At 36.7% G+C, this 25,323-nt stretch overlaps 2 protein-coding genes across 5 annotated transcripts in view; one reads left to right on the plus strand and one right to left on the minus strand.

The window, feature by feature from the left end:
• The window catches only part of LRRN3 (leucine rich repeat neuronal 3), a 32,970-nt gene extending 19,217 nt beyond the window's left edge, over positions 1-13,753 (minus strand). The window contains exon 1 of the mRNA XM_064142124.1: positions 13,181-13,753. The gene's annotated coding sequence lies outside the window, so the exon portion shown is untranslated. The remainder of the gene's footprint in view (positions 1-13,180) is intronic.
• The window catches only part of IMMP2L (inner mitochondrial membrane peptidase subunit 2), a 480,812-nt gene that overhangs the window by 228,015 nt on the left and 227,474 nt on the right, over positions 1-25,323 (plus strand). The gene's annotated exons all lie outside the window — the stretch shown is intronic.

Here is a 25,323-nt window from a genome sequence, read left to right on the forward strand (position 1 = left end):
TTGTAATACTGTTATTCTACTCCACTTTCTGCTATCACAGCTTACAAGGCAATTCCTGGCTGTTATCAGTCTCTTCCCCTCCCTGCCTCTCCTCCTTTCACTTCTTTTCTTCAGGAAGAGCATGTGGCCCTCCTTATCTCATGGTTTGTGTGGGAGAGATGGCTTCTAGCTGGCAGAGAATTTTGAGCTGTGTCATGTAGCCTGCTGAAGCCTTTTACACCTAAGCTGGGGAGGACAGTTATAGCCTACTCTCAGGCCTGATGGGGGTGGAGGAATTCTAGATTATTTTAGTCCGATAAACTTGGCTTAGTTTGTGGATGTATTCATTCTATCTCATTGCCTTTTGCATATATGCATTAGTGAATAGAATCTCTCTTCCAATCAGTGTGCGGGATCCTCATTCTTACTCTTCAAAGGAGTAAGAGTAATTTCTGTCCTCTACTCCTGGGTAGCCTATGGCCTCAAACTGGGATGCCACTATCCATTACAAGTCTTGGCTTGATTCTTGGTCGACTGCTTGGAAAAAGGTCTGTCTCTTGGAATCTCAAGTGGGCAGAGAAGTCTTCCTCCAGACTTCAAAAGCAAAAGACCTCCATTGGCTCCCTTCTTAGCATGGTGGGTTTTATTTGTACTATTTTTGAAAGATACCTTCTTGTAAGTTACATAGGGCATAGACAGGTAACAAGGAGATCACTTATTTTTGTGAAGGGAGTGCAGGTGATTAACTGTGAATGCTTTAATTCTTACTTTGAACTAAACCTTAACGTTCGAAACATGGTGGGAACTAGAGATCTACGGTATGATTATGCTTTGGAAGATATCTCCTACATCATTAAAGAAGTTTTGAAAGTCTTACTTGTTAGATATAGAAGTCTACTAGAACTGTAATAAGCAGAGAGTAGCTGTCAGATTGGACAGAGTATATTTTTTTCTTCATGTGAATGTTAATCTTTGTTTCTTGTTTACACATAAAAGAATAAAGAAAATGATCTTGCAAAAAAATGCACACAAAATACATACCACTATTTTTTTTCTTTAACATGCCTACTTTAAACTTTGAGAAAATACCATGTACATGTGACACTTCACTCCCAATTTTCTGTGGTGCTGAGAGATCCTGATAAAAGTGTACAGTATTATTCTTTTATAGACTGCTCTCTATCTCATAAATAAACTGAATAACATGTGGCAGTTGCTAGGGGCAACCATTTTTTGCATTTTGCAGAAAAAGTCCAAGAACATGACATGTAGATTGGTGATGTGGAAAGCAGTATCATATAAAGTTTCGTATTCACAATTGGTTCTTTATGATTTGTGGTATTTGCATAACAACGAATTATATCTGCTTCAGTTTTCACCTTGAATCTTCCATAGACTTGAATTTTGCATGGCTCAGGATGTCATTTAAGCACCCAACTACTAAACTTAAAGTGGTTTTTACTTGGTTAAACTATCTCTGTTTACTCTCAGTAAGGTATAGCCGTGGTTGTTGTAAGTGCTGATCATGTTAGGTGGTTGTCAGGCTAGGTAAGCAGAAAATAAGTAAAAAATTAGAAGTTGTCCTTTGCACCTAAATATGATTCCCTTTTATTGGCCAAATTCTCTGTTAAGAGTATTTTGAAGCAGAGTGTCAGAGTGAAAGCCAGCAGGCATTTGGAAAGATGAGCTAGCATTGTTCAATGCAAGCCCAACTTAGGGTCTGAACAGGAGTTAAGGCAAACAATTTTGTATGTTTTTTTTGGTAAAGTGCTTGGTAATGAATTCTGCATAATGAGAAATTAATTCTCCTTATAAGAGGAAATAATTTTACAAGGCATCGTTAGCAATTTGATTTGAATTATATTCAAATACTTCAGCGATTGCAACAAGCAGGGTTTGTCAATCAAATGTAAAGATCATAGCTAAAAAAATGGTCTGTAACACTGTGTTGGTATTATTTTGGTGAAATGTTTGCTACTCCTGAAATTTCTTTTTGTTCCATACTTTTGAGTTTACAGTATGTTTTTTGTTGGAATATTGATTTTGAAGAGCTGATAAAATACAGTGATTAAAATCAACAATATAATGATTTTTTTCAGAAATAATTTAAAAAATAGATCAAATTACAGGTTTTACTGGTGCTGAACAGAAGTTAAAGTGCCTCTACAGTATGGCAGAGAAAAATACTTTAAGGGCTTTCTGACCCTCTCTCCAAATTACAGTACTAAGAAAATCTTATGACATTATTATGCAGATTCAGAACTTAGAACTGAAAGGGCTGTCTTGTGTTTCCCATTGGATGACACTAGAGCAAATGCTGGAATTTAGTGCTGCAGCTTATCTGTGCTCTGATTTACGCTCCATTGCTTCAGTGAAGTTGCATATGGTATTATAGCATGATTCTAGTTTTTCATCCTTTGCGCAGTGATGTCTTTTTTCAAAGATCAGGACTAGAAACTGATGTTCATTTAACCATCTGTATAAGGATCTGCTAAATTTTAGGTGACTCTAATTGACCAGTTCATGTTTATTAAATTATTCTGGTAGAAGTAATTACTAGCTGAGTCTTGATATTGGAGATAGCTATGAGAAACTAAGCACAAATAATAGCTCCAAATTATCAAGCTTTCTCTCACAGAATCACTCTTTGTGAAACTTGTTGCAGGTTTATCTCATATAGAGACCAAAACGGTTTAAGTATATTCACTACTTGAAGTAAAATAACATCTGGGAAATGAAAATTGAAGTTTAGAGCTTAGTATGAAATTATTATTCTAACTCATGATTGCTAATGCTGAATTTTTAAATTTGTATTAAAAACGGTGGCATATACAGCCTTGAATCTGTGGAATACACTGAACCACCTGGCAGAGCAGAAACAGACAGATTGTGAATTAAGATGTTAGTGTTTCCAGGAATTGTTCTCTCTCACTAGAAAATAGTTGTTTTCTGTTGTCTGAATAAATATGGTCTGTTATTTTAAGATTTTTAAACAAATAAAAGGGCATTTAAACAGTTTTGAGTATCCTGCTGGGATGTGGTCAAATAGTAGGTAACAGCACAGCAAATGTTGCATTGTGAGTAAATGGAGGTTTATTTCCTTTTTAGCAGCTAGCCGTCTTTCAGATAACTGCCTTCTCAAAAGTTTCAACTCTATACCTTGGAGACTAAAAGCATGTATCAAGGCAGGTTGGACAGTGCCTTTCACCTCTGGCAAAATCTTCATTGCTCTAATCTGATGTAGTCATACAAACACATTAAACAGGCTCTGATGAGGGTAGCGCTGCTGTAGGTTGTCAAATACGACAATGTTAGCAGGGGAGCAGGCGCCTCTACTGAGGTGATCATAGCATGATGATTAAAATTGGGAGAGACCTCAAAGTCCGTAGTCAAGCACCTGCTTAAACCAGGCAGCTGTTGTCAGACCAGTTTATGGAAGGTATAAAACAAAATTCAGTTTCTTACTAGTTGCTGTGTAGGATTTACTAATAGTAATCTTGAGCTTTTTCTGTCCCATTTCACACAGATCATGGCTGATCTGTGTGGATTCAATACTGTATTTCAACATGCCAAGCAAACTTTATTTTTTAATTAATGCTAATGAAAATTTATTTTTTATGGAATTGAACATTTCCCTCAGGTTTGATTGCTCTCTGTTGCTTCTATGAAAATCTGTTTCAATGCATAGTTCAATAGATAACTTCCATTAATTCTACTCAAACTTTTTGAAACTTTGTCTGACCTCTATGTGAGAGATTAAATAATAGCATAGTGATTAAATAGTAGCATAGTGGACTTATACCATAGATTTTATATGCTTATCACTGAGTATTTGTAGATAGTCTAAAGTCATACCATAACTAATTTTGTTTTCTTGCAATATTTGTGTCAGGCATGTATGATGTGTGTGTGTATAAACCTTTTATCAATTTGTCTTCATTTCTGAGGTAATGGTGTCTATGTCTTTGTGCCACTGCTGGGACTGATATACTGACATTGTAACAGAAGATATTATTTGGAGAGTCATTGAATCATAGAATCAACCAGGTTGGAAGAGACCTCCAAGATCATCCAGTCCAACCTATTCCCCAGCCCTATCCAGTCAACTAGACCATGGCACTAAGTGCCTCATCCAGTCTTTTCTTGAAGACCTCAAGGGACGGTGCCTCCACCACCTCCCTGGGCAGCCCATTCTAACAGATGCAGCACATTTAAAACAAAGTAAAGGCTGTAAATCCACGTTCACTTGAGGTAAAGTTGTTTGGGGTTTTGTTGATTTTTTTTTTTTTTTTTTTTGTCAGAGTATTTCGATTGTTGTGTTTTTTTGTTTGGGTTTTTTTCCTATGAACATTTGGTATACATTGTAGACTATCAGAGCAGTGATGAAGAATAACACTTGAAAACCAGAAAGTTTATGAATTTTCCAACCCTCTGAAGAGCAGAAGGTGTTTCAGTTTGGAACAGAAGGCCAGGACCTGTGTTGGCATACCGTCAAGTATGCCAACTCCTGAGTATAGGGATCCATATGCTTTACTTAAATTGAGATGACCCAGGACCCTAAATGTACTTAAGAATTTGGGCAGTATATCAGTAATTCAATATTTAAGCAAGTGAATTTGAAATGACATGTAATTGTACTTCTCTCTTCTACTTGTAACATGTTGTTAGATGATACCTACTGAAGCCAATATTTAAATGCCTTTAAAAAAAACATTTGGATGTGGATTGCATTGAGAAGTCTCTGAAAGCATTAGGAGCACTGGCAACATCAACTTTAAAATGCAAAGTTTATCAAAGGAAGTTCTTTTATGTAAATATCTGAATACAGATTGAAAATCCTTTGTCTGATTTTCTGAGCCCTTTTGACAAATACGTATCTATGAGATAATGTCTCATTTCCTAATTTGCATAATTATTGACACATGCTAACTATAAGTGAATGAAGCGTTCTTTAGGAGTAGCCAAACTCCAGAGCTAGACAACAGTTTGAGAGGTGAGATAGAGTGGATTTATGTAACAAATGTGAAGATCTGAGTGTCAGAAGATTACAGCATGTTCTTTAATTTTACAAGAGATATAACTTATTAATGGACAAGATAAAGGCACATGAGTCTGGACTAGGAGTGGATAAAATAGGGTACCAGTCATGAACAGTTCTGTGATAAGTTATAAGTTGCAAGCTAATCAATGACTAAAGACTAAAAAGCCATAGTTTTATAATGAGTTGGCCCTATGAGTGCTTGAGAGCATTAGGTTAGTATCCTGCTGCTATTAATGACAGAAATAAGAATACATCTTTGATGTCTGTGCTCTTTGGTCAAAATCTGTTGCTTTGCCACCTAGACACTAATATCCTTCATGAAAAAATGTGTCTTACGGACAAGCCAAATATAAATGAGAGGCAAAAGTTACAGGGAGGACCATGTGTTTCCATTATGAGACATCATTTTAATGTCCATGACTTATATTTCAAGGTAAGGTGCATTTTGAATACTGACGATATTTATTTCTGATGATATGCTATTCATTATTTCTGAGCATTACCTATTTCCTCACAGAGGCAAACCAGAATATACAGTAGTTGCCAAATGTTTGGAATAATTCCGCTTAATTAAATTCCATTTGACCATAAATTGAAAGCTAGGTTTGATTCCAGTGTCTCTCAGAGTGTAGTACTTGAAAAACTACTTAACCACATTTACTAGGCAATGATTTCCATTGGATTTTGTAATAGGAAAGGTAAATTGCCTTTACTTTGTTTTTGGAAAGATTTAGATCTCCATCTAGATGTTTTAGACAAAGAGGATCTGTAGTAATTGAGACATTTTGAACAAGATATTAGCATATTCTAAACAAGAAGCGAAGTTCTCAAAGCACTATTTTGTCTTTACTTTGCTGCATGAATGGAAATGAAGAAATATAATGAATTTTGTATTTCTAGACACAAAAATGATGGAAACATCAAAAAACAGAGAGGAAAAAATATTTATGAATCCCTTTTGCATCTGATGACATCAATGGGAATTTTGCCATTTACCACAAATGGAAGTAAAATTGTGCTTAAAGATGGGAATTCTAAGTACTATCTGTGAAAGGTTTCTGGATTGATCTATCTAATATGGAAATTTTAATGGTAATAGTTTCATTTGCTTGGTTTTAGTTGATGATTCTTAGAATTACTTTTACACAAAATTTTGTTAAAATCATGTTACTGGGAAAGTGAAAACAAAGAGAATTAGCAAAGCATCAGAGAGGAATAAAAGGTAAGAATATCAGTTGACACTCCCACAGTTGTTTTGATCCAGCTTGGTTCTACTGAGGTACATCAGGCATCATCAGCAATACACAGCATCACCAGCTTTAAAGGTACAAAGGAGAGTGATTTATATTGTAGCATCTGTGGCAAATAAGGCAAAGTTGTAGTCATCACATGAGTTGTAGTTAATCAGATTTTCTTTCATATATTTTAGTTTGCTTAATATACCTTTCACCTTTTTTTCTGTTCAGCAGTAACAGAATGTGTTATAAAATGAGTGTCTCTGTCACAGAGTGAACCCTAGTATCTGGTTTTTATTGTCCTTTAAGGCATGGAAGTATCTGTGAATGCAAATGCATTGACTCTCATGACTGCTGCTGAAATAGAGCAGTGGCGAGTGTATTGCTCAAGTATACTAAGACTTGTTGATATCACATTTAGGTGTGAAAATGTTCTGTTTTACAGATAATATCTGCACTAATATCTAAGGAGATTGCTTCTTATTAGAGTGAGCATAGGGTTCACAGGATGTGTGTCCAAACATGCAAATTATTCTCGGATGTGTGAAAGTGAAAAATGCAGAATTACTGCTGTGCAGTACCACATTTTGACTGGCTTTTCTTTCTGACTAGGAAAGACACAGAGGACTTTTTTCCTCCCCCTTCCTTTTTTTTTTTTTTTTTTTTTTTTTTTTTGAGCTTGGAGTGTAAATTATAATGAATATCCAGTTTGTCACTTATTTCACAATAAGACTGAAATGACTGAGAACATCTTTGTCTGACACGATATTGATGACTGAATAATCTAGATCAAAGCAACATTGAGAAGAACATGTTGTCTGAATTACACATACTGGGTGAAATGGCTATTCAAAGATTTCTAACTTCAGATCATTATATTTGCAATTACCTCATCTTCTCTTCTATCACCTCATAAGGATACCTCTATCAACTGGTATGGTGGTTACTGAATCATTCAATTTCACTTAAGTGCTGTAGAATTTTAGCTTTGTATTTGGGCTTGCCATCAAGTAACTGGCCAAACAACTTAAAATGAAGTAGTGGAATTAATGTATTCTGGGACTGCCGTGGCATAGCTACTCTACAGCTACAGTTGTCTCTTTTTTGAAAATGTATGATGTATCCTGTGTAAAAAGAAATGTATATTCAAAAGGTTATAACACTCTGAATACATCTAGGATAAACTTACAGTGTTACGCTTAGATGATAACCTAAGTAACTCTGGTTTGTTATGAACTGGTCTTAAATATGCACATAATGTCCCTCAAGCTACAGTTGATTATAATTTTGTTTTTCATTCTGGAAGGCATTTTTATTTGTTTATAATTTGATAAAAAGAAAATATTGTACTTTATAAATTCATTGTATTGTTTCTGAAATACAGTTTTGCAGTGCAGAGGAAGAATTTTTAAAGCACTATCTGATTTCTGTATGAGACAAATAGAAAAGAGCTGTTTCATACTATGCAGTGGACTTGAAGCTGTATTACACAGGGACGAAGCCTTTGTGGAAGGCTCAGCCCTCATATGAGTCTTGGGCAGAGTGGACTCTCCTGCATCTCTATTTCTTCTGTGGCCTGCAGCATGGAGCCAGCTGGTGCAGGGAACTCAGCAGGTTATTCTGCATTTTGTGGAAACACTGTGAGTTAGCTCACTGTTAAGTGTTATCTGCAAAAATAGCTAATCCTTGACATGGCATCTAGAGAAGGCTGCTTTCCAGAGTGGGGTGGAAGCTCAGGGACTTGAAAGAACTTGGCAATGGCAATTAGCTTGTGGTAAAGAAGGAAATGCCTTTAGTCCTCTAGTGTACAGCTACCATGATGCTTGCTAACACCTCTCAGAAAAGTGCATGTCCGCATAAAAATTATTCTTGTCAAAATGAACGATTTTATTAGGACTTTAGGTAGAGAATAAATCACATAAATATGATACAAATAGGGACACACATATCTCTGTTTTCAGCATAAATGTACTGCTATTGTAAAGCAAAGTAAAGTTGGAGGCATTTGTGTTTACCCTTATTCAGGGAAGGTTAAACATTTGCCTCCCAAGTCAGGGATATTTTCTCATGCTGTCTTGGCATACTGAATAACAATACCATTTTGTTTTAGCACCAGAACAGTGTTTTCTAACCTCTCCAGACCAGGCTAGAAAAGCTCTAGTAATGTCTGATCATCACACTGCACTTGTAAAGGCTATTAGGAGACTCATCTCATGCAGGAGGATGGCTGTTCTATGGTGATTTAAAAAATGCCATTTTCTGTGTGAGCTATTACCTGTTGTTTATTCTGATTTATTATTCTGTGATTTATTCAACAAGTTATTTATGAAGTTGTCTGATCCCTGAGCAGAGAATTGTATAACCTTATTTTTTTTCCCCCCCATACTGGTAGCTGTATCTCCGTCTACATTTAAGAACACTTAAGATTGTTACCTTTCTTATACCAAGTATTTTAGAGACTTTTATTTCCTGGAAGAGGAAATTGCCTTATAGTCAATGACTCTTGAGGTAATAATAACTGGTAGATATTTTGGAAAAGTATTATCTGTAGCATTTTATTCAGCTTTGTGGTGTTTACGTCTAAATACAGATGCTGATACAGGAAACGAAACTACTAAATTATTTCTTTGTGCTAATGTCAAAAAGCATTTCCCAGTTTAACAAAGACTGTGGAAGCTGATAGCAGAAAAGTGGTAAAAGTTCTTTTCTGCTCTAATTTGGAGGTAAGTGGAGTTAAGCTATCATTGAATTTGGGGCAGGTATTTTAATGAATTCAAGAAAGACAGCAGATGACTAGAAATAACAGTAATACAGAGATCTTATTTCTTACTTTCTGTGGATTAGAGTGTTACTGACTTTAGCCAAGCAGTTACAGTGAATAGAAAAGCTGAAAGAGAACGAGTTTTTCTGAGACAAATAATTTTTGAAGAATGATTATTTCTAAGTGGAAGATACTTGTTTAAAGGATGGTCTGTAAAAGTTTGTGTTTATGATACTAAAGTTTCCCCTCAATTTGATGTCTTTGACTTTGATTTTGCTGTGCAGAAAACCAGTAAGTGGGCTTGGGAATCCTAAGGGGTGAGGTCATATCAGTAGTCTGTTCTTTGAGCAGTATATACATTAAAACTAAGAAGTCATAAAATAGAAGTAGATGAGCATGATAAATATAAACCTGCTTAGCAAATGGTATTCCTTTGGTTCATATGAGTAGAATGTCTTTAACTATTAAAAGAAGAAAATGTGCACATTTGCTATTCTTTCCGTTATGTTTGACTTAAACAACACTGTCTTCCATATATAAAGAACACGAAATCCTGTTGGGAGAGGGTAATTTGATCAAGCTAAATTGTGGAAGTAGTTTCTATTTCACCTTCATGGAAATGCTCTTTCTCACCAGGTGTCACTCTTATCTACTCCACAACAAACCCAAAGTGGAAAAAGTCATAATATGATGCCCATATTGGATATTTCTCTGGTGTAGATGAGTACAGCTCCATGTGCTGTGCCTGTAGACCTTTATCAGTTCAGGTCAGCTGAGGATATGAATTTATTGTGGAAGCATTGATGACTTCATTTATAGATTTTGCTCATAACACTGAAGGTCAGACTGATTATTTAAATCAAGGTTTCAAAAGTTCTTTATGAACAATGTCATTTGAGCAGTTAACAGTATGTGGAGTGGCCAGCTGAATAAGTAGGAGGCACAGTAATTAGTTTTTACAGTTACATTACAGTTGTAATGAAAAATATTGATTTTTCTCTTAATACTAATGTATTTAATGACTTTTCTAATGACATCTGTCAATACTGTTTCTTCTCAAATTCTACTGGCATTTTGCTTTCAGTGGAGTAAAGGATTTTAATTGCTTCTTGTATTGTTAGAATGAGAATTAGTATTGTGTTTCAGGTATATGAAATCTTGAATGTTATGAAAAATAACAATCTTAGAAACTGTCTGTTTTGCGGTCTTCAGAAAAGATTTGTGCTAAGTCTGAAATGACTTTGTCAGCTTTTACTGGTTGATAATAAGTAGAGTTTGTGGAACTTAAAGTGAAAAGATTTACTGGGATAGTTTCTGACTATGTCTTTCTCAAGAGTTTTGTCGTCTTTCAGCTTTTAATGGTACTAGCGGAAGGAAGGATGTATGAATTAACTAAAATATTGAAGTAACATGATTCACTAAAAACATATAGTTCTGAAAAGTTTTGAGTGATTCTCTGTGGTGACCTTTCTTTCAGAAGTAGAGCTTGTCTTGAAAACCAGATTGTCTTCTACTGCTTATCTTCTGTTACTTTAGATGCTCTAAAATTTCACTGTTAAAGACTGTTTGGAGTGGTTGTCACCAGGCAGAAGAGCTTTTGGTTTGCTGGTAGAATCATATATACTAAAATAGAATCAATATAATAAAGATTAGGGGTAAAAGTCAAAGAAACTCCAACAATCAAAGAAGCTCCAACACTGCGAAATGGTTTGTGCTTAATTACTAATGTGTAATTTTGTCCTCTAATGTCAAGGAAAAAGTTATCACAAGTGATTTGCAGAACATGAGTATTTTCATAAGCTGCCCGTTCTTGATCAGTTAACAGAGTGAACATGATATTTTTGATCTGTAGTACATACAGGTAGCCTAGCTGATCTGGTCTAATTTTGGTGCCAAAGAGAAATACTTACCTAATTCTGGATGCTCTAAACAGGCATGCTTTGAGGCCATGCTCAGATCTACCACCCTGAAAGGTGGTACTTTGGTGTTGCTATAACAACATCAGCCAGTCATTGTCTGACACTACAATATTATTGCAGGAGCTTTGAGGAAGTATTAGCCAAAATACAGTCAGCATGCATTTTGAGTGCTTTGCTGGTTCAGAATCTCTATGCTGTATACTCAGACAATACATGTACAGTATATCTTTTCTGTACATATATGACTGGAATGATTATATTCTTCTGGAAGTCTTTGTCATATCTGTATAATATTATAGAGTAGCACATTGAGATATATGTGGGAGAGCCCAGTATGCATTAATGTAAAGTTAGTAATATTAGTAGTAAGGATAAAGATTCAGCATATACTGTGGTACATAGAAAAAGTTTTGTCTGAGTAGTCCTTTGCATATAGCATGAAGAGATCAGAATCAGGTTTTCTCCTTATTGTATTGCACAGTCTGTAAAAATCCAAACCAGCAGCTTAAAATTCTTATTTTAACAACTAAAATGCATGTGCAATGTGTGCAAAAACAGAATATTTAATTGAACTAAAGATTGTGGTTCAAGTAATAAAATAAGACAGCTTGCTTTAAACAGATTTCATAGACTATCTGAAATAGAGGAAGCGAACTTGCCAATAGCAGGAGCTAATGCTTCAATGCCTTTCATTTTGTACTCTGAAAAGGAAACCTCTTCTTAAGCTCATTCATTTTCCGGAGGGAATATCGAATGCTGTGGCATATTGTCAGAGCTGCTTTATTGTCACCATTTAAAAAGGTCACCTGAATTAATTGACTTCTTATCATACATATTGTTAAGCTACCCATTTCCTGACGTTTGTGGAAAGGTGGCAGGTTTACAGCCACTGGCTATCTGTTGATGATTGTTTCACAATGTTTGTTTCTCAAACCACTGTAACTCTAACATTACAAGAAAATAATCACAATGCTGCAAAGGAACTGATTCTTTATGATGTTCTCCAAGAGTGTACAGGAGTGAGGGGTTGAGGGGAGAAAAAGGAGGAGGAGAAATAATACAAATCCTGAGCTGTTTTTAACACAGAAATAGTACACTGAAAAGCAAACAAAATTATTCAGGATAATGCAGGCTGTATTTTTTCACTCAGAAACATGCATTAGGTAGAAAACATGTATTTTCATGGTGTAAAGTAAAAATCACTATCTGGCTTTCACTGATATGTGAATCACAGATCCATGCTGATAGACTTTACTGAATGTGTTTTCATCTGAGGGGATACTGAGGTACTCTAGTACTGCATGAAAGAAATGACATGCACAAACATAAACACAAACACATTAGACAGCAGTTGTGCTAGTATTGAATTTTATGTTGATTACATTGGTTAAAGAGAAAATTATTGTCTCTTTTTTGGTAGCCCCTGCATTTGCTCTCTTCTCCATCCCTCTATGATGGGCTCTTTCTGAACAGCAGTGCTGGGCAAAAACTCCCAACTAGACATGTGAAAACAAAGACATGGAAAGCAAAGACAAACAGTTCTTAGCCTTCCTGTGCTAAAACAGGCAAAGCTTTTGTAGTGATGGATTTGAACACTCTCCTTACATGAAAATATACTTTAGAGGCACCCTGCTGTGATCCTGTTAATTACCAAAGAAGATTAGAACTCTTCTGCTTAATGCGAGCCTTTTTACCTAACGCATCTGTTCCAGCTGCATCTGTAATGAGACATTCACATTGTCCCTTCTGACTAGGAAGGGAATGTTTTTAACCGAAGTCATTTGCCACAATCCTTAAGATGTAGACTGGCAGAAATTCAATAACTGTTTGTGATATGTTCATTCAGCCTTGCTGCTCAGTGTTTTTTACGTCCTGACATAAACAGCATTTCCTTTAAGCCTAGTACTAGAGAGAAGAAAGGAGGCTGTCCTGTATCTTGTTTTATTGGTTTCAAGACACAGAGCATCTGTGTAATTTGATTTTTGCATCCAAAACATCAGGGGAAACATTCTTCCTTTTTAGATTTGTATCCTTTGATGTCCTTTCAAACTAACAAATGTACAAATCTGATACCATTGCAAACATTTTTAGATTAGTTCTGTCACAAAAAGCCAAATTGCATTTGTATTTGCATTCGGTAACTAAACCATTTTTAATAAAATAACTTCAGGAAAAGAAGAAAGGGGAGAGAGTTTACATATTAAGATGAAAGTCAGAATAGAATTGAAAATAAAGAGGAACTTACCCTATAATAAGAGTAGTTTCAGAGCTGGAGGAGTTCTCGCCTCTCGGTAATTTTGATTCCTTAGTTCAGGTAGCCACATACTTGTATTAAAGCCAGAGTCTGGATAGGTGTGCATACATGTATGTGTGTGTATGTGAGTCTATGTGCATGTCTGTGTCTAACAGGATATAATACAAAGATGTATCTATTGATATCCTACAACATGAGAGACTCTCTGTGCTGCCAGCTGAGATCCCTTACGTTTGCCAGAGCGCTGTTGCTGCCTGGCTGGCTGAGATTCACAATCCAGCGGAGAGAGAGGGGTGTGGGAGAGAGAGATGCTTGCTAGCTCTTCTGATTTCTCCTTGTTTCCATGGTGGTTAGTGGTGCATCGTTCACTCGCTTGGTTGTCACACTGACATGGTGCTGCCTGCTCAGTGGTTGTTAATAACTGAGCCCCTTCCAGTCCCCAGAGAAGAGCCAGTCCTTCGGTGTGCCCAGATGTCGCGTGGTATGCGCGGCTGCGCCAGCCTGGTTGGCCGTGGGAAGCTGTCTGTTACGTGACACTGCTGCTCTGGGTACGGATACGTGAAACAAGCCTTTGCACGCTTCCAGATAGCTCTTCCGATTTGTGGGAGTTGCAGGGCATGCTTTTGTGGTTGTACCAAACAGCCTGGGAGGTTTAAATTTATTCCCCCCCCCCCCCCCCAAGGCTATATGAGGATGTTATCTGTGTTCAGAACAACTGATTAGAGATCACTGAAGTTCTGCGAAGGCTGTTCTAGTTCAGAGGATACTGCATGTTGAAACGGTTCAGGAAAAAATGCCCCCCCCCCCCCCCAATTCTGCTACCTTTTTTTCTAGCTTAAGAAAGTAAAGGGTGTTTCATACTCCTTTCCTAAATTTTATAAAACATTATATTTTATTATGTAGCTTTATCAGTAGAAAGTAAGAGCAACAATACATTTTCCAGGGAAAGGAAAAATCAGATTAAGCTGAAGAACAGGTTAGCTAAAGTCAGTTTCTTTCAATTCCTGTCTGTTTGATTCTTGTTTAATAGATGTCTAATTATATAAACAATAGAATGCAGATTTTTCCTTTCTCCCTTTTTCCTTCCTTTCTCCCGTTGTACTATGCTCTTTGGTGGAAAAAAAATAGTTCTTTTCCTATTTATTCTGTATCTGGGAGTAAAGGGCATACAAACTATGAAGGCTATGAAAACTATGAAATAATCTATGGGGTTTGTTTTCAATTTAAGGGAAGTATATACTGAAATGCATCATCTGTTCTCCCAGATACACAAAACAATAATGAGATAGATGTAGTAAGAAAAACGGTTTTGTAATCATACATGCTGTTTTATATAAAGGAAATTACTCTGCAGCAGAAGGTGAACAATAGCGAAATACAAAGAGTTGGTTATCAACAGGTCAAAACCGAAGAGAATCTTGGATGTCTTGCCTGAACTCAGTATTCCAGTCCTGATTGCGGCAGACCACCCTCTAGTGGATTAAAGTGGGATGTGGTTCTCGTTTCACACTTGTTTCGTTTGATAAAAGGCTCGCAGTGCCGTCTAATAATAGCAGGAAACATTTCTTAAGATTAGTAAACAGTGCAAATTCATGTACTCTTGGAAACGTCAGTAGCACCAGAATTCTATTACGAAGTGGTGACTACTTCATGAATAATATGTATCATTTCAGTTTACTTTGCATCTGAGATTGTGGACCACATTGGTTTTGTTTTTATTCTGTGAGAAAATTCTTTTATGTTTCATGAAATATTTCTTATGAAAAGCGAATTGGAACAAAGACAACTTCTTGAATAAATTTCAGTTTGTCATAAATGATTAGAGCAAATTTTGCAAAGCAAGTCCTCTTCAACTGCCCGGTGCTTGCATTGTTGTGGCTGTAATACAGCAGAGTTTTTTTGCCTTCTGCCCCAAGGTTTCTAATACTGCTTTTAAACTAAGTACAGGGGAAAAATGTTTTATCTTTCCTAATAATGTCTACTGTTCGATTTTAATAAACTGAGGTACAGCAGTCCTACCTCATACATGAAATAATGGCATTTACATGAGAGGCTGCAAATATGTGAACTACTCCAGGGTAGGAGGAAGGCCACCTTTCGTTTTCTCACGTTCTTTTATTGTGGGCATCATTATTTTTTTTTTCTGATACGAATTAAAGTATAGCCAAAACAGTGGAGACTGACTCTTTAGTTGCTTTTCAGGTCTTCCTGCCTAGGGTGGTGACAGGGAACACATCAGGCCAGAAAGATGTCACATTACTTTTTACAACCTGAGGGTCCATTGGTGAAAACTTATCTCCTTTACCCCACGAGGTGGCTCTTGGAGCTTCTGATAGTATTTAATGTTCGCCATCATCAGCTGCAAATACCACTGTAAATTTCCCAGAATGAACATAAGAGTTTTCCCTGATGCACAGCCTAATGACCCGTGTTTGATTGGACAATACTCAGGATATGTTAAAGAAGTACAACCCAAAATCAGAGACTTAAGGCTTCTTGCCCTGTTAACCCCCATAGCAAAATCGAAAGTCCATTACACCTGTCCCAAACAAAAGAAACCTATGCTACAGGGTGGGGGTGGTAGATGGTGTAAGAGAGCAGAAAATTTCAAAAAGTTTGGGCAAAATTAAAAATAGGAAAATGTTTTGTTAAAGCCAAACAAATTCTGCTTTTCTATTATTCCAACCAGTGGAGGAATAGACCATGCACTGCATGAAAGCTTTCCTGGGTTTTGTCCTTAACTTCAAGTACTTAATGTAGTTCATTCAAAATGAATCATGCAAAAACATATTTAATGATTTGACATGTGAAAGTAAGATTATAGGAATACTTCATTTTGGTTGATTGGTATGGACTGTGTAATTAGAGGGCTAAATAATTAGATCAGCTAAAGTATACTTGCATAAAGAAAGTGATAGACTTATATATGCAATTAAAGTACCTCCTTGATAGGCATACATTTACATATTAGTTAAAATGTTATTATATTATAATACAGTTCTGTTTCATTAAAAAAAATTAAATAATTGAATTTTTAAATTTGACTAATGCTAAAGAATTTATTTTTTCCCCAAACTGTCTTCAGGAGAAAGATACCTTCTATAAGCAATACAATTATGATGATTAAGGTTCATTAAGTTATTTTCCTGCTGATTTCACAATGATGCTTGGTGGTTTTAAAATAGCAATGTAATCTGTTTCACCAAAATTTTATATAAAGCTTATTAGGTTATAGGATAGAAAAAAAGAATACCTCAGACTGACAGATAGGTGATGAAAGTAATGTAGACTAGCTCCAGGTATTTATTTAGCATGCATTTTATCAGATTAGTGAGTGCACATGAAAATAAGCTAATTACTTGTTTGTAACGGACAATTAACATGATGTATAAAACTCTTAGTTATTAAAGTGGTTCTGTGTCCACATTGTTCTCAAAACTGGAAGAGGATTTAAAAGCTTGTTTCTTTTTTTGATTACATAGGAAGGTGGAGCATCCCTGGGCTTTAATGTCCCGTAGACTTGATGGGATTGAGGAAATTAACAGTAACCATTTTCAGCCCCTGAGAACATAGCAGTTTTTAGAATGGAGCAAGTATAGTTTCAAATGGGAATACTATGCAGTTAAAGGAAAAAATTCATGTGTATTGTTATAAGTTTGAAGAAAACAGAAATTGTCAATTAAAAATATGGTTTTGAGTGTGTTTTGTCCAAGTGTAAAAGAGCTAATGCTTTCTAAGTAACTTCATGTAGGCATTGCTTGTGACCACATGTGTTCCTATTCTGGTCACTGAGGCACCATAACTCCAAGGAAGAGTACTGAGTGGTGGCTCTTTGCACTTTCTTCTTATAGCCTTTAGGATAATAAAAAAAGAGAAGCTGATGTTTGACAGATTAATTTTCACCAGTTTTTCAAAGCATACCTATAGCATATCTTCTGAGTGAGGTGTGGGGGAAGTATTGCTTTCAGAGTGAAGGTCCAGAATTGCTCAGATTGAAAGAAATCTTCCTCATGGCATCATCTGCTAACTTATTAATTATAGGCTGTTCTACCAGCATTTTCAGTGTAATGCCTTTAACCTGACACTGTCAGGCACACTTTTAGATATTATGGCAACTTCTTATTGACATGATCCTAAAGCTTATGTGTCCACACAAAAAAAGAGTAACTTTTATTAATAAGCATTCCTCTGAAGCAGAGTTATTTTTTAAATGATTAGCAAAAACAACATTTCTGGCTCCAGTTCTTTGTCATTTTTGAAGATGAAAGGCTTGTTGCCAAAGAGTGCAAGTTTCTAAATACGTTTGTAATTCATAATGGAAAGTGTTATGCTCAGATTACTTAACCTTCTACCAAATTTCTTTTGTCAGATCTCAGAGTTAGAGTTGATAGGGTGGAGATGAAGCAGATGGAAGTAAACCTAGGCCATGGATCTGTAAGGGATTTCACATAAGGGAAAGTTCACATTTGCACAAACCACGTTGCTTCATTAAAAGCTGTGTAGATAGTAGGTGCTACATGACTTAGCAAAATATAGGATTGTGTAATAAAAGAGCCATATAGTACAGACACATTCAGTCATATGTGACTGGTATGAATGAAAGCAGTGGTGACAAGCTGATTCTTATCTTGATGATCAAGGAGATTTTGAATGTTCCAGCAAATTTACCTATTTATGTATCAACTGCTTTCTACCAAACAGAAAGGGCAAAATCCATGTGGCTTCATGATAGGTTGTAGGGCTGTAGTTAGCCTTCCTCAGGAATGGACTGAGGTCTGAGAAAATCTTTGTATGTTTTATGCCTTTTGAGCTCAACTCAGACAGATATCTGAGTTCTAATTTTCATCCCTGGCTTTATTTTAATAGACAGGATCTCTGGCATCTGCTGAAAGCTGGAAGTGAGTCACACATAGCAACCACAACCTTGCTATGCCACGTAGGAATCTTAATGAAGACAGAGTAGTGAAAAACAGCTAGAGAATCCTTATGTGCAGCTGGATTAGGTAGATGAAATATAGGGTCTGTAAGCTGGTTTTCAAGCTCAGTCTATGTGTTCCATTGTAAAACCGATTTCAGCTCAGTAAGTTTGTCTTACTTGTGATGGTATCTCAGTTTATTTGTAACTTATAGTAATTGGCTATAATTTCTTGGAATCTTGTCAATGGTAGATCTCTAACACTGAGATGACCTTATTGATTTCATGAGCCTGTTGCTTATGATATGTCCATGGGATATATCTTTGAGCTAAGCTGTATCTGGAGTTGGTGAAAAAAATGATGGCAGTGATGATCTGAATATAAAGCCAAGAATTTTCATACTGACAGCTGTAATTATTGCAGATGGTGGTGAATCTTGATATTTCTGTCCTCAATGTCTTTGCTTATGTCTGCTTTCCTTTCTTTTGAAATTTGACTGAATCTTTATGTGAAACCATTTTACCTTTTTTTTTTTGTTGTTGTTAACACTGTTTAGTGTGACAAGTAGTACAAGATCAATGAGAAGGAGCTTTTTTCACTTACTAAAGACTTGTGAAATGTAACCACTCCCCTGATTCTGATACTGGCTTGCTTTCCCCCCACTGCCCTCATGTGTATATGGTAAGGATCAGTCTTTCTTAAGCCAGAACTTAAGGCTTGAATTTCTTACCTTTTCTGATGAAACTAAATGGACACTATTTTTGTTACATTTTATTGTAGTTTAATTTAAAGATGGATAGACAACAATGCCAATACTAGATGATTTGCTTTTCATAAAAATAATTGCATAAGAGCTGTACTGCCAATTTAGAAATCAGTTCAAACAAGGTCACTGAGATACATTTTAGAACTAGAATGCTGTTTTGCTGTTAGTTACTTTGACTAAAAGAAGTATTGTAATAATTTTTCCCATGGCATCTATAGCATCATTGAACTGTGGTTGTCGGTAATTGTTATGATGTTGCCTTGGTGGTAATAAGGTTAACAGCATGGATATGTGTAAATGCAATAAGTCATTGGAGTGTGATGGATACTGAAGTGAAGTTCTTAGCAGTGTAGTTACACAATTTCATTTTTTTTCAACTTGTAGATCTGGAAAATTAATTGAAAGGTCACAGGAACATGCAACATCCTTACTGATTAAAAATCAAACTGTTTAATTAGGAATGATGTAAATGTTTCCTCTCTCCTCTGTAATTTGACTGCCAGAAACTGTGGGTGCTCATGAGGTATTTCTATTTAAATGTAAAGTAACCTTTACATTACTAAGTTGAGGGGTAAAAAGGATCGCGTACATAATGACTTACTGGAGGAGGAGCTGTTTCAGAGGCTTTCACATAGTTCCCATTACTAAGGAAACCACTTATTTTGTCTGTGCGTGTTTTGAATAGATCTCTCATTTGAAGTCTGGTGCTCAAACACTGAGGATTGCATTATAGCACTGAGAAAGAGGCAAAGGAAAGAAGAGAGACTTAAAAACACCACGTCTTTAAGGAACGTATCTATGAAAGTATTGTATCATATGCTTATGAAAGTATACACATCTGTTTATATTTGAGGGTTATATGTATATGCATTCTGATTGTTCTATTTCCATTGAAAACTGAAAGTATTAATAAAGAAACTGGGAAATCAGATGTTTTGTCCTGCACTTTGCATGCAAAAAACACTTGAGAAATCTGGTGTATAATTCATGTAGTATTAACTATGACCTCTAACTTGCATTTCCTGAAATCATATGTGGTACAGAAAGTGCTTATTCAATGGTAATAGCTAAAGCAAGGCTGTGAAGATGGTTATGTATTCAACGGTTGACCAAACCTTTGCTTGAAAAGTGTTTGGTTTGGCAAAGTTCCTAGCTTAAAACATAACTGCTAAAAGACACCCAAATGTATTTATGCTATACTGGGGCCATCACATTTTCTCCACATGAATAGCCTATGTGTCCTGTGCTGACCAAACACTTACATTAACAATTGAATAAAAACCTCCTCATTGTGTCTGCTTAAGGGACATGCTCATAAATGAAAGGTTGACTTACAACACCCAGACAGATCTCATTTGAGGAGATACGTTTTAAAATAAATTGGAACTGATTCTGAAAGATTTCTTGCAGATCAGAATTGTTCACAAATAAGGAATGTAGAAATATAACAGATTTTCAGAGAGCTGTATCAAGTATGTGGCTAGTAAGTGTTCCTATTCAGCGTGTCTGATATATGAATTAGTTTGTCAGTGTTTTCTGCCAATCAGGATAGGAAGACAAAGATGGAAAACCCCAAAACTCGGTAAGGGCATGTGACAACAAAACCAGTACTGCAGGAAGTTAATTTCTTTGAAAATAGAAATACATTCTATATTTTGTCTGTGTGTTAAAGCAAATAAATTTTTAAGTTAATATGTTTATCTTGTCAGCAGTTGATATCTGATATGTCTGTTGAATGATTGTTCTTAATATATATTGCATAATTCATGTACTATTTTGGGTAACAAGATTATTTTGCTTGAATACTTTAGGGTGAAATGAATAAATGTCTTAAGGTTATGTAGAGATATCAGAACTCATTTATTGCAGCTAAGAGAAATCCAGAGTATTTGTGTTGTTTCAGATTTGTACTGGATTCTACTTATTGCAAGGATGCAGGAACTTGTCTGCACTAAAAGTACTGCTATTCATTATTCTTAAATTTGTGCTTGCAGCAGGAAGTAAGATCTTCAGTGTTCAGTAATATTGAAGATTTCTTTTACAGTGTTAGGTAATACTGAAGATTACTTTTACAGTGTTAACTTTTATGTTTCCAAAAGAGTACACTTAGCCTCCAACTCTATCAATATTATCACAAAAGAGATTAAATTAATATTTTAAAATAACTGGGATAGACACTCTCAGGAAAAGATAACATTGATTTTGATGTAAGAGTATCCATTTACCTGGTGAGGATCAGAACCATTTGATACTAAGAGGTAATTAAGAGTTAGTAATTGAATTTATAGTTACCAGAGAAGAGAAACCAACATTTTTAATATCTTAATTTAAATAATTATGTAAAAACAGTCATGTAAAATACAGTAATGATATAAATAATAGTTTTGTGTTAATTAAATTCAATGATGACATCACTGAGAAGGAAGCAAAAGACAAGAATAGGAGGGAGGTTTTCCTGTGGTGAGCAGCTCAGAGGAACATTGGAATAACATTGAGAAAAGCTGTGTGAACTTTAATAGTAGAAATTACTACCTGAAAACTACCTGAAAGGAGGCTGTAGCCAGGCCGTTGGTCTCTTCTGCCAGGCAACCAGCAACATAACAAGGGGACAAAGTCTGAAGCTGTGCCAGGGGAGGTGTAGCCTGGATGTTAGGAGGAAGTTCTTCCCAGAGAGAGTGATTTGCCATTGGAATGGGCTGCCCAGGGAGGTGGTGGAATCACCGTCCTTGGAGGTGTTCAAGGAAAGACTGGATGAGGCACTTAGTGCTGTGGTCTAGTTGATTGGACAGGTCTGAGTGATAGGTTGGACTGGATGATTTTGGAGGTCTCTTCCTACCTGGTTGATTCTATGAAATGGGATTACAGTCTAAGTAGTCTGTGATGAAAGTTCATTTGGAGCCAATAACGTGTAATCCTGCTGTAGGTTGAGGGGTTATTACATAGAAGTAACTGAGGAGAACATATCTCTGGATTACTGATTGATCAAGAAGTGTTAGCTAACAACGTAGCACAGTTGTGAAAAAGAGCAAATGTGATTTTATGATACACCGGGAAAGTTTTTCTAGTCTCAGCAAGAAATTTGTAGCACTTCAGACACCTCATTTATTCAGATACCTTATTTATTCAGTTGTGGTTTTGTACTTTGAAAAAAAAAAAGTTACCTCAAACTGGAACATATGTGATAAAATATTGTTCAGAGCGTAGAGCACACATTACAGGGGTTTTTACAACCTTGCCTTGTATAGTGTAGGAGAGTCAGGGAGAAAATAGGATTCCTGCTGATAAATACATCCTGCTGGCACACAATACGGTAAAGCTACCAGAAGAACAAAATGCGTAAGTGACTGTGATTAAATTTAAGTCTGGAAATTAGAAAAGGGGTTTTTGTTTTGTTTTGGTTGCTTTTGGTTGCTTTTATTTTCTTTCCCGTTTGAGTCATCGCATTCTGTGACAAGTTCCCAATGTAAATACTTTAAGTAGAAAAACAGAAAGAGCTAAACCGAAACAACCACAACCTAGAGCAAACTAACTAACAGCAAAAAGAAAGATCTATATAACATTCTGCTTGGTATATTTATAAAAGAAGTATGTTTATGGATAGCTGACTTACTGCCTTCAGAAGAAGGAGCTAGAGCCAAAAGTGTGCCCAGGTGGCAGAGAGAGCCAATGACATACTGGCCTGCATCAGGAATGGTGTGGTCAGCAGGAGCAGGGAGGTCATTCTGCCCCTGTACTCTGCACTGGTTAGACCACACCTTGAGTACTGTGTTCATTTCTGGGCCCCCCAGTTTAGGAGGGACTTTGAGATGCTTGAGCGTGTCCAGAGAAGGGCGACGAGGCTGGTGAGAGGCCTTGAGCACAGCCCTATGAGGAGAGGCTGAGGGAGCTGGGATTGGTTAGCCTGGAGAGGAGGAGGCTCAGGGGAGACCTTGTTGCTGTCTACAACTACCTGAGGGGAGGTTGTGGCCAGGAGGAGGTTGCTCTCTTCTCTCAGGTGGTCAGCACCAGAACGAGAGGACACAGCCTCAAGCTGCGCCAGGGGAAATTTAGGCTGGAGGTGAGGAGAAAGTTCTTCACTGAGAGAGTCATTGGACACTGGAATGGGCTGCCCGGGGAGGTGGTGGAGTCGCCGTCCCTGGAGCTGTTCAAGGCAGGATTGGACGTGGCACTTGGTGCCATGGTCTGGCCTTGAGCTCTGTGGTAAAGGGTTGGACTTGATGATCTGTGAGGTCTCTTCCAACCTTGGTGATACTGTGAGTTACCATTTTAGAAAGCTCTTTATAGTCCTTTTTTTAGCTTATCAAAGGTAAACCCTACTTAGCAGATTTATGCATAAATCCAGTCTCCATCTCTATGTTCTAGATTCTATTAAACTGTTTATGATACTCTTGAGTATTGCAAGCAGAAGAATTTCTAATTTCATAACTGGTGGGAATGCTGATTTTTAAGCAGTAAGCTAGCTTTTCCCAATATTTACCTCAGCAAGTATAAATAAAGGAAATAAAAAATGTGCATTTGCTTAACACTATAAAGTTTAGCTACCTTTATGTACTAATAGTTGAGTGACACTGCAAAAAGTTCTGAAGGAAAAAAGGAAAGTAAGCTCCATATTATGATCTTTGCTTTCCACTTCTCTGGATAGCTATGGAAACAGTAATCCCCTTGATAATAGTCTCTAAAACAAATAACTATCCAAAGGCCTTAGATTTTACCCAAAGTTTTGTTCCCATCTGTGACTTTGATCACTCTGTGTTTAGGTAGTATCTTCAGGTAGGGTGGTTTTCTTTTGGTTATTGTGACAGATAATTTAAGTTCAACTATGAGGAAGTTACAAAAAGCCTTTTATGCACAAAACCCCTCACAAAAACATATAAACCTCTTTGTAATCTTTTATGCAAAATCCAAATGCCCCCGAATCACCCAACTTTTTTTAGTGTAATCTTTTAGCACTCTAAATTTTGCTGACATCTTCTTTTTCTGTGAGTAGCTGTAAGAAATAGCTGTAATAAATCCACTTTTTCGATACATCTGTATTTCTCTCTTGGGCTCTAGGTTGAATTTCTCTTTAGCTAATAGGCCACCTATATGTTCAGCCATCTCCTGAAGTGGCTTTAATAGGCAGGTACATTAATTCGTTTCATATATTCCTGCAGTGAGATATTCATCAAGGTAATAAAGTTGATGATGGAAGAGCGTATTTTTCTCATTACTGCTAATTCCAATGTTATGCCAAATAGGCTTTCAGGAACCGGAACGCAGACAGTTATGACCTTAATTAAATAGTAATAACATTCAAACTGGAAACCCAACAAGTTAAAATGCATGGATCAAAGAGGGAGAAATCAAACTGCTGATTCATTCTCGTATTTTCCTAAACGTGCTCTCAGGCCACATATTTTTATCATGGCTGCTGTTATGTCAAATGTAGAATATTGAACTGAACATAAAGGACATTCAATATTGCCATTTACAAATGTGCCTCAAAAGTAACCTAAATAGTGAATAATTTGTTATGTCAAGCAGAAGCACTAACTTTTGACCAGGTGAGGAGATTGTAGTAATGCCATTAATTCCACTAACTCCTCCTGAGACCATCTGGGTCCTGGGTCTGAGTGCAGCTGCTTTTGGAGAGAAGCCAAACTCCTCATTGCTGCCTACACTGCATTTCAAAGGCTTTAATTGAATATTCCTAACTGAGCTAACTGTAAATTACCTTAGGCTTTGAATCTCACTTTCCACTGATCCATCTTACCTGTGCTCTTTGGTTGTGCAAAGAACATGCAATTGCTTTCTCTGACCTTGCTTCTATATTTGGAAAAAAAGCAGTTTTTCTTAGAAGTCTTCTCATCTGACTCCTCAAGTCTGTGTCCTTGCTAGCTTCTGTCTAGAGTGATGGAGGTTTTAGTCCTTCAGTTTCTCTCCAAGGTGTCTATCAGACACTGTAAAGGATGTCTGAGGGAGCACTGGCCCTCTCTGCTTGTGTGGGATCTATTCCTTTCACTGTTGCAGAAAGACTTACAAAGTGGTCTGTGTTAGTGGGGTCAAAACACGACCAGACTGACCCCAGGATATATCTGTCAGCACAAGACCTTGGTCATAGACTGCTTATGTGGATTTCCTTCCTTTCCCATGCAAACTGTGCATAGCATGGACAGGAGGAACACTCGTGGATTAGCATAAATTCTATCTGATCAACATCTGCCCTCTTCACTGCAGTTCTTCTGGAGTCAGCTTCTGCCAACCTGTTTCTTGGTGTAAATTGTGGGAAACAGGCTTTTACTTGGCATATGCCAGTATGACCTTTCTTTGCCCACAGTCAGCACAACTGTACTTCAAGGGTTCTATGGTGTGGTGGCACCAATATCCAGTGCCTCTGTGTGTAAATCTTCCTACTGCTTTGCCTTGAATAAATCTGCCTTGAATACATTTTTGGTCTATAAAGCTTGACGATC

Source organism: Pogoniulus pusillus, chromosome 4, assembly GCF_015220805.1.
Source record: "Pogoniulus pusillus isolate bPogPus1 chromosome 4, bPogPus1.pri, whole genome shotgun sequence".
In the NCBI taxonomy this organism is placed as follows: Eukaryota; Metazoa; Chordata; class Aves; order Piciformes; family Lybiidae; genus Pogoniulus; species Pogoniulus pusillus.